Genomic DNA, 17,483 nt, shown 5'->3' on the forward strand with positions numbered 1-17,483 from the left:
CGTTCTGTTATTTTCTTTGTTAGGCCTGTCCTGGAGTAGGTGACTTCTGGGAACTCTTCTGGCTCTATCAATCTGTTTCTTTACTTCCGCAGGTGGGTATTGTAGTTGTAAGAAAGCTTGACAGAGATCTTGTAGGTGTTTGTCTCTGTCTGAGGGGTTGGAGCAAATGCGGTTGTATCGCAGAGCTTGGCTGTAGATGATGGATCGTGTGGTGTGGTCTGGGTGAAAGCTGGAGGCATGTAGGTAGGAATAGCAGTCAGTAGGTTTCCGGTATAGGGTGGTGTTTATGTGACCATCGCTTATTAGCACTGTAGTGTCCAGGAAGTGGATCTCTTGTGTGGCCACTGTGTCCCTCACGGGAAAGACTGCTGGATTGGGTCAATTCCCCTGCGACCCACTACTGACACAATTCAGTGCGGACATGATGCAGATTGGCACCTCAAGGTGCACAGACCCCTCTTTCCTTTGATCATACCCACGCGGTGGGGATGACGACCTCAAATCCAGGTCTCCTCATATCACAGTCACGGTTCTGTGACACTCCTCAAATTAATGCCCAGATTTCATTATCTCACAACTCTACCAAGCTGCTCCAACGAACCCCTCTACCTTTCTGTGCAGCCACACCTCACACTGTTGAGTGGAGCTGGAGTGCAGGCAGAGAACGCCCAGTGGCTGTTGCCAGCTCCAGGGGGCAGAGTTAAGGTTACATAAGTGTGTACCAGAGCTCCGTATTTCCTAGTTTTGAGAGGTCTGAGTTTTGCTGAACTCGACCTTCTAGAAAGGCCCAACGTACCACTGGGGAACCTTACCTCTGCATTAATGAAGGTGTCAGTGAACAGATGAATGTTCTGTAACTAAGCAGGAACGGATGGATTCCCACTCCCATCTGCCATTCACACAGGCAGCAAAGCCCTGGACAAGGCAATTGTCACAGGCAAAGGAACAGGAATGGAGCTGGGAGGTTCCCTGGCAAGCGGGGCCAGAGCAGCAGGAGATGACCGGCAGCTGGTAGTTGGAATAGAACAGAATTGGGTCATGGTAGGGGGGACAGCAGCTGGGACTTGGGTTACTTGGGGCTGGGCAGTATCCAGGGGGGACACCTGCTCCTCCCTTCCCCTCCTGTGCCCCTTCCATGCCCTGTTCCTGGTACAGAATAGCCCCACCCCACCCCACCCCAGAGGCAGGCGTGGCTCTCACAAGCTTCACACACTAGCTCTCTTCCCACTGGGGAAATGACTCAGGGCAAAAACAAAATTTCCCACCTACTCCTGGACAAACTGCTGCAGATAAAATGGGTGGGCAAACGCCCCAAATGCGAGGGGATCTTAAATTGGCATTGGAGAACTGGAAAGAAAATGGGGCAATAATCAGAGGAGGGGAATCGAGAAATGGTCAATCATTTGGCCCGGCTGGGGAGCAGCAGCGGTTCAGCCCGTGTTCCCAGATCCCAGTGGAGCGAGCAGCAGTGCGTCTTTGAAAAGCACTCGCGCCCGTTGCGAATAGCCCCTCCCCAGCCCGTCTCTGACCCCCATGGGTCTGTGCATGCCCCCACTGCTGCCATTGCGGGCTCACATGGGAAGGGTTCAAAGGGGAAAGGAAAGAGAAACGGGCAAAGGCAGGAAGAGAAATAAATAGGCTGTCATAAACATACAGCTAAGGGTAGCATAAAATCCCTTTTTATCCTGTAAAGGGTTAAGAAGCTCAGATAACTTGGTTGGCACCTGACCAAAAGGACCAATAAGGGGAGAAGATACCTTCAAATCCATGGGGGAAGGTTTTTTGTCTGTGTCTCTCGGAGCCAGCCAGGAAACAGGGCAGGGAAAAATACATCTCCCTAAGCTATATCTGAACTAAGCATCTAGCCTTGCAGAAATGGTAAGTAATAGGAAAGAAATGCTTCAGTTATCTTTTGTTTTAGCTTGTGAATTTTCCCTGTGCTAAGAGGGAGGTTTATCCCTGTTTTTGTAACTTTAAGTTTTGCCTCGGGGGAAATCCTCTGTGTTTTTGAGTCTTTCGTTATTCTGTAAAGTATGTACCATCCTGATTTTACGAGGTGATTCTTTTACCTTTTCTTTAATTAACGTCCTGTTTCTTTTAAGAACCTGTCTGAGTTCTCTATTATCCTAAGACCCAGGGGTTTCGGTCTGTGCTCACTTTGTAACCAATGGGTTAGGATATTACTCTCAAGCCTCCCCAGGAAAGGGGGTGTAAGGGCTTGGGGAGATATTTTGGGAGGAATAGGAACTCCAAGTGATCCTGTCCCTGATTCTTTGTTAAATCACTTGGTGGTGGCAGCATATCCTCCAAGGGCAAAGAATTTGTGCCTTGGGGAAGTTTCTACCTAAGCTGGTAGAAATAAGCTTAGGGGGTCTTTCATGCAGGTCCCCACATCTGTATCCTAGAGTTCAGAGTGGGGAGGGAACCCTGACATAGGCAAAGGGGTTATTCCCTCCCAGACTCTCCACTGCATCGCCCCACGGCAGATCACAGCCATGCTTGGATATGGACCAGCCATGAAGGGGAGACAGAGCTCCGGGCTCCAGGCCAAATATTTTTCAAGCCCCCGAGGAAACTACATTTCCCATCTGCCCCAGGCTATGGGAGTGCTGTGCGAGGGGACACTGCGTTCCTCTCACAGCAGCCGGGGGAGGGAGCAGCCAACTCCCGAGGGCCCTTCCCCACCTCTTGGCTCTGTCTGGAGACTGGGTGTGGGGTCGGGACAGGGAATGGGCCACAGAAGTGCGAGTTCCTGGTCTGTCCCTGTCTCTCTCTTGGGGGTGAAGCCCACCCCCCCGGAGACCGAGAGTAAACTTCCCCGCTTACACACAACCATGGCCCAGCATGGGGGCTGTGGGGAGGAGAAGCAGCTCTGCGGCAGGGACTCTGCCTCCTCTGTGCCCCATGGCAGGGGGCTCTGGTAGCACCAAGTGGGGCAGAGGGGCTGCAGCCATCACTGCAAGGAAAGGCAAGTGACAGGGACGAGGGTGGGGGTTGTGCTGTGGTTCGACGCGTGGAACTCACCTCCCCAACCTGGAATTTCACCTGCACAGCCCAGTGACTCGGGATTTACCCCGTGAAGTGAATTTCACTCTGGGTGACTGCAAGTCAGCCACGGAAAGCTCCTTGTGCCTTAGGGTCCCCGCTGGCCAAAAGAGGTTAGTCATATTCCCTCCCTGGACTCCTGGGGCTGGCCAGGGTCCATGAGTGTGTTCTGGGAATCGTCAGATGAGAGTTCGTTAAGAACTATGACATTGGCTCGTTTACTATTAAATCCCCAGAGACCCACCAATCCCTGCCTTCCCTGTGCTGGGCTTTCACGACCTAAGGGACTCAGCTGCAGACCTTGCAGAGAGCACCTGCCCCTCCCCACTTCCCAGGACTTTTTAAACAGGACAGGGGGAAATGCAAATACTAGGGGCCAAATTGTGGAAGCTGCTGATCAACCTCAAGTTAAAAGAAAGTCCAGGCTCCGTCTCTCCCAGGACCTGGCCCTACGTGCAAAATAACAGACCCACGCCTGAAATCTGAAAGGGACACTTTAGATCAGACAGAATTTTATTTATCGACTCACTTCAGGGAATTAACAATAAAAGGAACAACCCCACCCCGAGGGGAAAGATCGCCTGTGTCTTTACAAATCACTTTAATCGAGTGTGGGATCCCACATGTTAAAATGCTTTGATCCTAACACTGCAGCTATGGCCTGGTGTCACTAGAGGGCACAGGTAAGGTTGTTGGGGTGTCTTATGTGGGTATTTTGATTCCCTAGCATGTTGGGATTGCTTTTAAGTAAACTTGGCAGAATTTTATTTTTTAAAAAATCATTTTGACAGAGATTGGAGTTTATTGAAGCCTTTCCAGCTGTATGGATTTAAATGTTCCCAGTTGTGGGGAATTTGGGTGGGGGGTGGAGCTGGACAATTTCCATATATTTCATAGAATATCAGGGTTGGAAGGGACCTCAGGAGATCATCTAGTCCAACCCTCTGCTCAAAGCAGGACCAGTCCCCAATTTTTGCCCCACATCCCTAAAGGGCCCCCTCAAGGATTGAACTCACAACCCTGGGTTTAGCAGGCCAATGCGCAAACCACTGAGCTATCCCTCCCCCCGAAAGATTCAAGTTACAGTTTTATAACTGCTCAGATACAAACCGTCAACAAATGTACAAAAGTAAATATCATTAAATCAATCTAAGACCTTCTCAAACAGCATTTTCCCCTTACTTTGCCTCTCGGTAACTTTAGATTATTATAATCAAAATGGGCTTTTTGTTTGTGTGCGTTCAGCGAAATCAACATTAGCCGCTACTGACTGATTACAAATCCTTTTGAAGTATCGCCTTAATTCTTGAATGTGATGCTTGGTGAAAGGAGTGGGATTTAACAGGTTAGAACAGGGGTGGGGGGATGGAGGCTGGGAGCCAGGACTCCTGGGTTCTAGGTCAGGGCAGTTGGATAGTAACTGAGCAGGGTCTACTTTCCCAGCCCTAGAGTGGGTCGCATCAGGCAGTGATGTGGTTAAGGCATTTCTAAGGCCCTGTGTTCTCTCCCAGCTCCGACGCAGCCTGTGGGAATTTCAGCAAGTCCCTTACTCACTTTGTGCCTCGGTTTCCTCATCATAGAATCATAGAATCATAGAATATCAGGGTTGGAAGGGACCCCTGAAGGTCATCTAGTCCAACCCCCTGCTCGAAGCAGGACCAATTCCCAGTTAAATCATCCCAGCTAGGGCTTTGTCAAGCCTGACCTTAAAAACTTCCAAGGAAGGAGATTCCACCACCTCCCTAGGCAACGCATTCCAGTGTTTCAGTAACCTGTAACTTTTCTCACAGCAGGGAGGGGGGCAGGGATCTCTGCCATGGTGCATATTCTGGCCTGCTAGAAGGAATATTAGCATCTGCATTGACAATGAAAATAAAAGGGACGGCTACACTCCTGCTTCAGGTCACAAACTGCTCTTGGGCTGGCATGCAAGGGGAAAATTCCCACATAATACTGTATGATAAGGGTCCGTGCGCAGTGGGTGGGGGAAGGGTTACAGTTTCCTTGGCTGTTTCTGGCACTGGCTTCTCTCAGAGAGAGGGTATCAGCCTGGATGGACCCCTGCGTCTGATCAGAGAAGGTGAGTGAGGGCCATTTATCCCCCTGCAACCTCCAGTATGAAGAATGGCTCAGGCAACAGGTTCCCTCCAAAACAGAGAAAAGGCTGCCATTAAAAACAACCTGGGGAACGCTCCACACCTGAGAGGTTTCAGAGCAGCAGCCGTGTTAGTCTGTATCCGCAAAAAGAACAGGAGGACTTGTGGCACCTTAGAGACTAACCGATTTATTTGAGCATGAGCTTTCGTGAGCTACAGCTCACTTCCTCGGAGAGGCCTTTTTCAAATCAGTCTTTGATCACTGCATGGGACACAGTAAAATCTGAAATTTCAAGTCTGGGTTTAGGGATTAATAAAAAAGGAGACAAATATAAGGAATTTGAGATCCTTTGTCACCAATTTCACGAAAGTGGCAACATCAGAGGAATTTTGGACCAATACTTGATACAAGGGAAAGGGGTAAAATGTGAGCAGATTTCACATACATTTTTGGTAAGTCGAGAGAAAAGAGGCAAAACTTGCAATGATTTTATATCACTCCACAGTCAAGAATTGGATCAAAGGGCAACATTTGAGCTTTGATGTGAACATCCAATAATTAGTTGGGACATCTGGGGGATAACGGATCAGACCTGGATCACTAGAGAGAAAATGGGGGGAGATTTTCAAGCATAGAATCAAAGAACCATAGAAAATCAGGGTGGGAAGGGACCTCAGGAGGTGTCTAGTCCAACCCCCTGCTCAAAGCAGGACCAATCCCCAACTAAATCATTCCAGCCAGGACTTTGTCAAGCCTGACCTTAAAAACTTCTAGGGAAGGAGATTCCACCACCTCCCTAGGTAACCCATTCCAGTGCTTCACCACCCTCCTAGTGAAAAAGTTTTTCCTGATATCCAACCTAAATCTCCCCCACTGCAACTTGAGACCATTACTCCTTGTCCTGTCCTCTTCCACCACTGAGACGGGTCTAGCTCCATCCTCTTAGGAACCCCCTTTCAGGTAGCTGAAAGCATGACGATCAGTATTTTAGAAAGGAGGAGAAAAGGGGGCAAAAGCCCCATCTTTGCTAAGATAAGAGAAGCTCTGCGGGGACTTTGCACTGACAGTCAGTGATAGGAGGGGAAAGTGGGGAAGCCGGAGGGGGGGTTACACAGCCAGGTTCAATACACAACAGGAAGCGACGACCCCTCCCCTCCCCCCACACTTTTGCCGGACAGCCAGGAGTCGGGGCGGGGGGGCAGTCATTTGGCTTTCCCAGGGGAAGGGAGACAGGTGGTTCCGGGCAGGGGGTCTAGCAGGTGGGGACCCCCCACACACACACATCTGACCTGATTTTCAATGGACATTTGGAGAATCAGCTTGAAAAGGGGGCAAAATCCGGGGAGGGCACTAAATTACACGTCAATATGGAGAGAAAAGGGGGAAGCTACCCCCCCCCCCGCAAAGGTCTCCCTCACTGACCTGCAGCCTCTGGCTCAGGTCCCAGCTGGAGAAAGTCCCCCGGCCGGGCAGGGAGGGGTTAATGAGGGGCTCCCCCCCAGCACAGAGCAGCCCGGGTCTCCGCAGCGCCTGGGATTTTCCCACGCCCCGGAGCTGCCTCGGGTCCGGTCTCTGGGCTTTGTTCTCCCAGCCTGATTCCTTCCTGCCGGCTCCCCCCGCTCCCAGCCCCTTCCTGTGTCCTGCAAACACCGACCCGGGCTGCAGCGCGGCTGGGGCTGGGGCTGGGGCTCCCCCCTCTGTCCCCCGCGGTGTCTGCCAGCCCCAGTGCCCCTGCACCCACTGTCCCTCCTTTCTCCGGCTCGGGGGGAGCGAGTGCCCCCGGGGGACAGGCCAGCAGGGGGGCCAGGTGTCCCGATTTTATTGGTACAGTCCCGATATTTGGGGCTTTTCTTATCTAGGCTCCTATTACCCCCCCCCAGGCCCTGTCCCGATTTTTCACCCTTGCTGTCCGGTCACCCTACAGGCAAGTGACCAAGTCTCTTCTGCCAGAGGGGGAGGGAAGAGGGGAAAGGCTGGAAAGACAGAGGGCGAAGGGGACATAAGTGGGGAGAGAGTTTTCCCAGCTCCTTTCCCTGCCTCCCCCGGCTGATTCCTCCTGAGCGCCGGGAAAATCCCCCAGTGTCTAGCAAGTCACAGATCATAGAAGATCAGGGTTGGAAGGGACCTCAGGAGGTCATCTAGTCCAACCCCCTGCTCAAAGCAGGGCCAACCCCAACTAAATCATCCCACCCAGGGCTTTGTCAAGCCGGGCCTTAAAAACCTCTAAGGAAGGAGATTCCACCACCTCCCTGGGGAACCCATTCCAGTGCTTCACCACCCTCCTCATGAAATAGTATTTGCTAATATCCAAGGGAACCCACCCAGGTGTCTCCTTCATGCCAGTGACCAGCCTGGCTGAGAACGGCAGAAACTCGTTGCTGCTGTCCCTCCCCACCCTGCCCCTTTGTTTCTCCTAGGATTGGGTCGTGGCGGCAGTTAGTCTGTCTGCTTCCAAGGGCCGGAACCGTGTCACTGAACTACCCGGGAAACTCACACGCTCCTGGGCGCTGTTCGGATAACAACCGAAGACACCATTAGTATTCTGTTGCCATTGTGCTCTCGGATCGTATGACCCTCCTGGAGCCAGCGGGGCCATGCTGCTGAGCGAGAGATGGCCTTTGTCCTGCAGCTCCGCGGCTTCCCAGGGGAGGAGAAATCTGTGCACAGACTCTGGGCAAACTCGAAGTGTGATTTGCTTTCTTTACACAAACATGCCAGCCCTGGATCAGAGGCAAACACAGCACACGGACACCCCCCCCCTTCCAGAAATAGCTCACAGCAGTGCCGGGGTCCCAGGAAGCTACTCCGGGCCAGGAATTGCCCCTGAACACAGAGAATGAAGCCGAGCGAACTCTGAGGCCTGCCACAGCTTCCTTCCCAGGACAGCTGCATCCCCGACCTCACTGCACTGAGCCTGCCTGCCACAGTGACGGAGCCTGAGCCCACAGGCCGACGCACAGAACGGGCCCGCCTTGCCAAGAGTAATGCAAATAACCTTTTAAAAGGTAATCAATTAAAAAGGAGCAAGTGGATATTTAAAATGGGTCACCAGGAAGGGAGATTTCAGAGGAGCAGCCGTGTTAGTCTGTATCCGCAAAAAGAACAGGAGGACTTGTGGCACCTTAGAGACTAACCGATTTATTTGAGCGTAAGCTTTCGTGAGCCACAGCCCACTTCATCGGATGCATGCAGTGGAAGGGAGAGTCATTCAGGGAATCCCAGCAGCAGCGAAGACAAATTTGCGAACTGCTAGGAAACTTTAGGCAGTCGTATCAATTGATCAGGGATTCTTTGTTTCTGAGGAGGGTTTTTTTTTTAAAGTATTTCACTGAACCAGATCTCCGACAGCCCCTCGGTCGGTGACAGCAGGCAGAGAGGAGCTGCAGTGACGAGGGCCTTTAAGTCCCCAGCCCTGGGAAGCCCGCGCTGCGACCGTCCTGTCCCCTAGACTGGGGTCTCAGTCCACGGGGGTAACTGTTCCCCCCTTCTGCCCCTGCCTGGGCCGGGGTTTTACCCTCTGCAAGCGCCTCGCCCCTGGGCTCAGCTCCAGCGCCTCCCTGATTTTGCCCCTCTCCAGGCTCAGTGCAGCCTAAGGAGCAAATTAAGCAGTTTTCACCCTGCAGCCGGGAGAACAGAGCCCAGAGCCTGGACACGGGGCAGCTCCTGGCCCAGACCAGAAGCTGCTGCTGCTGGCTCCCTGTGATCCGGGAGCCCGGGCTGGAGCAGCTGATGCTCCCCGGGCTTTGTGCTGGGGGCGGGGGGGCATCATTAACCCTTCCGTGCCCGGCCGGGGGGGTGGGGGTGGTTCTCCACCCAGGAGCAGCCCCCGGCTCTGCCCGCACCAGCCCCCGTGCCGGAGCCCCCTGGTGAGTGAGAGACCATGGGGGGGACTGCTGGGGGGCAGGAAAGTGACTCTCTGCCCCAGGGAACCGGGGAGAAGCCCCGGGGCTGCCTCAGCCCCACTAGATCTGCCGCCAGGATCTGCCCCCCGGCACGGCTGGGATTCGGGGGGCCAGCGGGGGGTTCCCCTTTGGTGTAGGGGGAGGTGGGGGTGTCAGGAGGGGAGAAGCCGGAGTTGCAAGGGGGGGAGGTCAGTGGGACAGGTGGGGATTGAACTGTCTCTGTGCAGCCAGGAAATTCCAGGGGTGGGGTGGGGTGCGGGGGTTTGTGTGTGGTGGGGTGCCTGTGAGAGAGCTCACTGCACCCTTTCCCTGTTTGTGCCACTTCCCTTTCATACAGTGATACAAATTCTCTCTAGCTCTTCCCCTTTGCTCTCTCCTGATCCCCTATGGCTACAAAATCCATACAGATTTCTCCCCTTTCCTCTCAAATGATCACATCTCTAGTTTCCTCTGATTTTGCCCCTGTTCCCGCCATAAGTCTCAAATGTCAATTTTTAAAGCTCCTCAGATTTGGGGGTGGGGGGGTTCCCCACCGTTTTATCTGCAGCCATTTTTTTTTTCTTATTGAGGTGGGAAGTGATTACCCTGAGTCATCCCCCAAAATATGACTGCCTCTGTGGTGGGGATGGGATGGCCATTTTCTGCCAGCAACAACTCTCATAAAATCCCACAGATTTTCCACTCTCCTCTGTAATTAATTTGCAAAAATGAATGCAAAATTCCTCAGGTTCCCAGGCCTTTCCTCTTTCCTTTCTGGACGTTGATCTCAAATCTCAGGTGTTCCCTCTTTGTGTTTTCACCAAATGTCCATTAAAAATCCTCTCAAGTTTGGGGCGGGAAGGGACGTTATATGATTAAAATACGTCATGTAAGGTGTCAATGGGAAAGTTATGATTTGCTGAATATAATTATGAGATTTGTATGCACGTATCATTTTTGTATTTAAAGTTATAAATATTAACCATGTACCCGTATTTCAAATGTTTGCTTCTGGGGTAACACCCTCAAGGTATTTAGCCAGCATGTTGATGGGCCATCAAAGAACACTTAACTCACAATGGACCACAGGCTTCTTCCATGTAGTGGAAGCTTCTTTCTTGTGAAAAGAAAAGGAGTACTTGTGGCACCTTAGAGACTAACCAATTTATTTGAGCATGAGCTTTCGTGAGCTACAGCTCACTTCATCGGATGCATACCGTGGAAACTGCAGGGGGGTGAGGGAGTGAGAGAACCTGGATTTGTGCAGGAAATGGCCCAACTTGATTATTATGCACATTGTGTAAAGAGTTGTCACTTTGGATGGGCTATCACCAGCAGGAGAGTGAATTTGTGTGGGGGGGTGGAGGGTGAGAAAACCTGGATTTGTGCTGGAAATGGCCTAACCTGATGATCACTTTAGATAAGCTATTACCAGCAGGACAGTGGGGTGGGAGGAGGTATTGTTTCATATTCTCTGTGTATATATAAAGTCTGCTGCAGTTTCCACGGTATGCATCCGATGAAGTGAGCTGTAGCTCACGAAAGCTCATGCTCAAATAAATTGGTTAGTCTCTAAGGTGCCACAAGTACTCCTTTTCTTTTTGCGAATACAGACTAACACGGCTGTTACTCTGAATTCTTTCTTGTGAACTTTCTCGCTAGGGTATGGGCAATGGCCTCTATGACTCAGCGAAGCATGCATGCAGCTAAACCATGTGACCCTAAACTTGATCTTGTTAGATGTATATTTCAGCAAACTTTCCTGCTCTGATCTCTGGACTATGGACTTCTACTAATGGGAGCATTCTAACCAAGGGGCTGAGCCAGCAATTTATGCCATTATTACTTCAAACCTGATCCAAAAACTTTGCAATTATTGTATGAATTTGATTCCTTTAACCAATTTTAACACTCACCTTTCTTTCTTTCTCTTATAAATAGACATTTAGATATTAGATACTAAATCACTGGCAACAGCGTGATTATTGGGTAAGATTTGAGTTCTGTGTTAACCTAGGTACATGGCTGGTCCTTTGGGTTCAGAAGAACCCTTTACTTGATTAAATTGGTCTTAAATATCCACTCATTAAGTCTAGTATCTGGGTGTTGAATCCAGGACTGGAATGCCTAAGGAGGCTGCAATTCTGACTTCTTGTTACCCAGTGTGGTGACACAGAAGTTTACTTTTGTTGCTGGTTTAGTACATCTTGTAGAAGAATAACCACCAGTTCTGCCCTATTTCTCAGCAATTTGTCCTGAACTTGGTATTCTCAGTTGTGACCCACTGAGGCACGGTGAAAGAGGGGTTCCCTATGTTTATAAATCCCAGCAACGTCTCTTTTTTTGGAGGAAACCTGTTGCCCTGAGTTATTTCCCATCCTGGAGGTTGCAGGGGGTTAAACTGCCCAATGCTCCTCTTTCCCCTCTCCTCTGAGAATCATTTGTTTCCGCTCTTAGTTCTGTTAAAATGTTTGCCAATGAAAGAGAACAGACACATATTTAATACACTTAGAAGCCAGAGGCCTCCCTCTCTGGGGGAGCAGTGACGCCCAGCTGCTAACAGGAGAGTTGGCTGGACCCTTTTCTTTCCTCCAGCTGGCATGGGAGGAGAAGGTCTCTCTGAGTTCAGTGTGGGTCCAGAAGTATCCCAAACCCCATGACAAATGCTGTCCATGAGGGGTTGCTTCCCACAGTGCTAAGATGCAGCCACCTCTGGGGTGGATCCATGGTGGCCATTATTTGCTAGTGACAGGGCATGGAAATTGCTTACCTATTTTGGACCCTCCAGGCCTTCCCTTCTCCTGTTAAAGAAGCATCCCTCCTTTGGTTCTGCTTTTTTCTAGCTTTCTATTCAGAGTCTTTTTTACTGAGGAGGCTTAAAAATGTCTCTGTGGGCTTAGCCTGGCAGGAGGGGCCAGGTCTACACTGTAATACAGAGAACAAGCATTTTCCCAGCATGGCAGAATCTAGGCTGTCTGTCTGCAGGGAAAGGGCCTGGGGGAATCGTGATGTGAAATGAACTAAAGCCCGTTCCTAAACCTCCACAACGGCCCTTCTCGCTCGGCCAGGCTGCAGACTGACGCCCACGTTTCGCTCCAGCTGATCCCGTCCTCCCATGGGACAGGGGAGAGAAATGGCTGCAGAGGAGCCAGCTCAGGTAGGGATTATCGGGGGGTTGCTGGTGGGTTCCTGCAGGAGGGAGAGGGACAGTAAGTACACAGGAGGTGGGAAGCTTTGCCCCGTCTGGTTTGGAGGTTGGAGCGGGACAGGAAATACACAGGTGGAGAAAGGGAGGAGGCCAGGGTGTGGCAAACCTGCCAGGACTTGTTTAATATGTGGCTTAGATTCCAGGAACAGACCCATGGGGTCTGGAGGTGGAAATCCCCTAATTTGTGGAAAAGGAAACAACCCACGTAGATGGGGCTAGGAAAACTGGCCAGATTCCAGTGTTGGAGCCTGACCCGAATAACCAGCTTCTGCTATGAGAGATGGGGGTACCCAGCAGTGAGGCTCAGGGAGATTCCCCCTCCCCCCGTATCCAGCTCCTCAAAATGAGGAGGGTGTTGGGGTTCCTACCAGGGAGCTCGCTCTGAACCAACTAGGGACTCCATTTCCTGTATCAGTCCCTGGCTAGTAGGTGTGTGATGGATCTGCTGGGAGAAACAAGGGGCTTCTCTCTTTGTCTCCTTTCTCTGGTGTTTCCAGGATGCTCTGAGTGGGGTGGGGGTGGGACTCTGTTGACTGTGAGCCTCCCAGAGCTCCCATTTGATTGGCTCCTTTCCCCACGAATAATGGGGCTGTGAGTGGGGCAGCAGGTCCCGAGTGTTGGACTCTTGCTCTTTCAGGGGCCGGTGACCTTTGAGAAAGTAGCTGTGTATTTCACCAGGGAAGAGGGGGCTCTGCTGGACCCCGCTCAGAGAGCCCTCTACAGAGACGTCATGCAGGAGACCTATGAGAATGTGACCTCGCTGGGTAAGGATTCCTGTCCCCTCGGTTCTTAGAAGGGGAAATGAAGAATTAAGGTTCACGTCACCCCCACAATGTAACCTTAACTCTGCCCAGTTTCAGCAACACCCCAACATGCCAGTGGGACGCACACTAGCCCTCTGCCCTCCCCTGCTACACAACACCCTGGGAACAGAGCACAGGAGCAGTTTAGCACAATGTCAAATATCTTTTCTTTGCTAAGGTAAAACTGGGGTTAGAATAATAGAATCATACAATCATAGAATATCAGGGTTGGAAGGGACCTCAGGAGGTCATCTAGTCCAACCCCCTGCTCGAAGCAGGACCAACCCCAACTGAATCATCCCAGCCAGGGCTTTGTCAAGCCTGACCTTAAAAACTTCTAAGGAAGGAGATTCCACCACCTCCCTAGGTAACGCATTCCAGTGTTTCACCACCCTCCTAGTGAAAAAGTTTTTCCTAATATCCAACCTAGGCCCCCCCCCCCCCCCACTGCAACTTGAGACCATTGCTCCTTGTTCTGTCATCGGGTACCACTGAGCACAGTCTAGATCCATCCTCTTTGGAACCCCCTTTCAGGTCGTTGAAAGCAGCTATCAAATCCCCCCTCATTCTTCTCTTCTGCAGACTAAACAATCCCAGTGCAGAGGTAAATTTCATACATACAGGGGAAAGTATCTAGAAAGGAGAAGGAACAAGGGATTCACAAGCATGTATGCCAACAAGGCTCTCACAGCTGGGTGTATGTGCAGGTGTCATTGTGTGTAATCACCTGCTTGGGGTACTGCTGCGGCCCCAGAAGACGCATGGATAGTGTTGTGTGGGTGGGGGGAAGGGGTGTAGGGAGGTCCTGGAGTGTGGTTCTCCATGGGCTGCAGGGGGAGGCAAGCACGGATGTGTTCAGTCTGAGGTTGCAGCATGTCTGCTCCCTGAGCAGCGTTATCATCTCCTCCTGCCCATGCTACCTGTCCTCACTCTCCCTCTGAATTTTGTCTTTGATTGCCACCCTCCAAGCTGTCTGCTCACAATCCAAAGCACCAGAGGCTTGCAGCACCTCCTGGGAAGTGTCTTCTTTAGTCCTCTTCTTTCTCCTTCTTATCTGGCCAAGCTGCACCACCGGTGTGCGTGAAGAGACCCTCAAGGCTACATCTGCTTAAGAAACGAACAATGGACAGATGTCCTATTGTCAGCGCACTTACGCGCCTTGAGCCAAACCAGCTACAAGCACAGCTGTCTCACTTTCCCTTGGGAGTCACAGAGCCCCAGCCACGGTAAGTAAGGCCTGAGGTGTGGGAAAGGGGGAGACAGCCCTGGGGTATCCGTACAAGTGCATAGGGCTATTGTACTGAATACCGGCACCGTTCTCCACATGCAGTAGTGATCGCAGCTGATATCTCACTCCTAAGGATAATCAAGGATGCAAGGAAGCTGCTCCTGCATGTGTGTGGCTGCAGACAAGGTCTGGGCGATTTGCCAGCAGGTTGGAGGTGGGGTTGCACTAGGGTCTGAGCTGGGGCAGTAGCAGGCAAAAGCATGCAACCAGAAGCAAAATCCAACCCCACCGTGCGTTGGGCAGTGTCCTTTGCCTCATACTACAGATGTCAAACTAACAGCCTGTAGTTACCCGGGTCACTTTTTTCCCCTTTCTTAAAAATAGGAACTATGTTAGCAATTCTCCAGTCATATGGTACAACCCCTGAGTTTACAGATTCATTAAAAATTCTTGCTAATGGGCTTGCAATTTCATGTGCCAATTCTTTTAATATTCTTGGATGAAGATTATCTGGGCCCCCCAATTTAGTCCCATTAAACTATTCGAGTTTCACTTCTACCTCAGATATGGTAATATCTACCTCCATATCCTCATTCCCATTTTTCATGCTACCATTATCCCTAAGATCCTCATTAGCCTTATTAAAGAATGAGGCAAAGTATTTGTTTAGATATTGGGCCATGCCTAGATTATCCTTAACCTCAACTCCATCCTCAGTGTTTAGTGGTCCCACTTCTTCTTTCTTTGTTTTCTTCTTATTGACATGGCTACAGAACCTTTTACTATTGGTTTTAATTCTCTTTGCAAGGTCCGACTCTACTTGACTTTTAGCCTGTCTCACTTTATCCCTACATGTTCTGACCTCAATAAGGCAGCTTTCCTTGCTGATCTCTCCCATCTTCCACTCCCTGAATGCTTTCTGCTTTTTCTTAATCACCTCTCTGAGATGCTTGCTCATCCAGCTTGGTCTACAATTATGTAACCAAATAGCATCCAGGAAAGAAAAACCCACAACACAGAGGGGCATAAGATACTTCTGGAGTAATTCTGAGCCAAAAAATAATAATAATAATAATCTGCAAAATTCTGCGTATTTTATTTGTCAAAATAACACAATATAATCATGCCAATTTGAATTATTTGTGTAATTTATTTCAAAATACGTATCAGCAAGTATGTCTGTAACAATACAGACAAAAAAAGTTCTGGTAATTTTTTCTGACAAATAGGTTCCTTACTAGGCATATTAATACAGAACTTTGAGTATTTCATTTAAGCAACAACACAGAAACTTATTTCCCACCCCCTGAGAAGCAGTGCAAAGGCTTGGGGGAAGTCAGGGGTAATGGAGGAACTGAAAGGGAAGGAGCCTGGAGTGAACTTGGAGGGTTGTTGGGTGTGTGTGGGAGAAGTATGGAACAGGTATTTGCGGGGGGGGGGGGAGGCAGGGAATGTTAGGGAGACCCTTCCCCATGCTGACCCTGACTGACCTCAAGCTGCTCCCATTCAGTCAGGCACATTTGCCCCTGTCCCTGCACCCTGCCCCATCCCCATGTGTCCCTGCAGCCCCTCTCCCCTGTCCCCATGCACCCCTACTCCCATTTAGCCTCTGGCTCAATGCTGTCTCCCCACTAACTCCTGAGCCCATGCCCCTGTCTTGTCCTCCCACTAGCCATTCTGAACCCAGTCTGTGACCCCCCGCAGCAGCCATGTGTGCCCCCCTCTTCTGTCCTAACCTGGTTTAATGGGCAGGGTGCTGTGATTAACATCTACTCCTGTGGGAATTCTGCACTACTGCTCGCACACAGAATTTTTTCCCTGAAGAAAATACACTGTGGTGCCAGAATAGCGGGGTGCATTCATGCTTCTGGCTGTTCTGATGCCACACTAGCCTCTGACGGGAAAAAGGTGGAATTGCAACACTTGTCAGGCAGAATGTATTTTCCGCAGGAAAAAAAATTCCATGACAGACATGAATTCTGCACATGCGCAGTGGTGCAGAATTCCCCCAGGAGTAATAAGACACTTTTGGTTTCAGATGAAATGAAATTCCAGAGCAGGTTATATCTGATGATTCACAATAAGAACAGAATTCAGAGTAGCAGCCGTGTTAGTCTGTATCCACTGAATGCATCCAATGAAGTGAGCTGTAGCTCACGAAAGCTTACCCTCAAATAAATTTGTTAGTCTCTAAAGTGCCACAAGTCCTCCTGTTCTTTTTAATAAGAACAGAATCTCACACTGATTTCTCCTCTGATGCATTTAAACCTTCTTCACCCAACACCACCTTATTATTATCAAGTCATGTAATTTACAAGAACTTTAGCATCATAATGGGGAAAAACAGCCAGCCTTCCCATCTGTACACAAAACTCCCAGATCAGCAGGAGAAAGGTCAGAAGCAGCTATGCCAATAGACAGAAACAGGGATTAAAAGCACAGAATAATCCATTCATATTTCCACTCCAACACTGTGACTCGTGAACCTCCAGCCCCAGTGAGACTGATGGAAAATCAAAGTGTGACACCTAGCACAGACAGCAGCGAACACATGACATTCTGGGAGGCAGAGAGGTTGCATTTGGGGAGAATAAACACTATTATGGCTGACACAGAAACTAAAGCTGGGTTGAGGGGGGATTATGATAGTTACAGAGAAGGAGTGAATCCCTCTGACTCATCGTATCTTCTTCTGATGTTACAGAGGGTGAAACGACATTTTTTCCCTACTCCTGTTCCTGATCTTTGTTATAGTTCAATGTATTTTTTGTGGGGAAAATGGTAGAAAAGATTTCTGCTCTCCAGCACAACCTGAAGCAACATGAGAGCGAACTGGGAATGAGACAATTTGTCCCCAAACGGGGAAATAGACAATTGCTTTGAAATGGGGTAAGAGTATAACTGTGATGCTCAGGGTTTGTTTAGACTAGGAAAAATTGATGGCGTGTAGGTCAGGTCAAGGGAAAAGCTAATGCCAAACACTGCACCTGGGTGACATCTGCACTGCAGCTTTAGCTGTGTTTGTACACCAAGATCATTAACTTGAGTAGCTAACTCCACATACAATCCTAGTGGATGTAAGGCACAGGTAGTTTTTGCCTCTGGGTAGCTTGTTCAGATCAAACCTCTCTCCCCCACCTGGAGTTGGTTAATATTCCTGGCAGGAGGGACACACACTCCTACGACTCACAGGGAAAGGAGTTGATAGAAAAGATCACAGG

General features: G+C 50.1%; 1 protein-coding gene across 1 annotated transcript in view; it reads right to left on the reverse strand.

Annotated features, from left to right (window-relative positions):
* Positions 1-17,483, reverse strand: part of LOC144258249 (uncharacterized) — a 63,689-nt gene that overhangs the window by 21,464 nt on the left and 24,742 nt on the right. The window lies entirely within an intron of this gene.

This window comes from Eretmochelys imbricata, chromosome 28 (genome assembly GCF_965152235.1).
Source record: "Eretmochelys imbricata isolate rEreImb1 chromosome 28, rEreImb1.hap1, whole genome shotgun sequence".
Lineage (NCBI taxonomy): Eukaryota > Metazoa > Chordata > Testudines > Cheloniidae > Eretmochelys > Eretmochelys imbricata.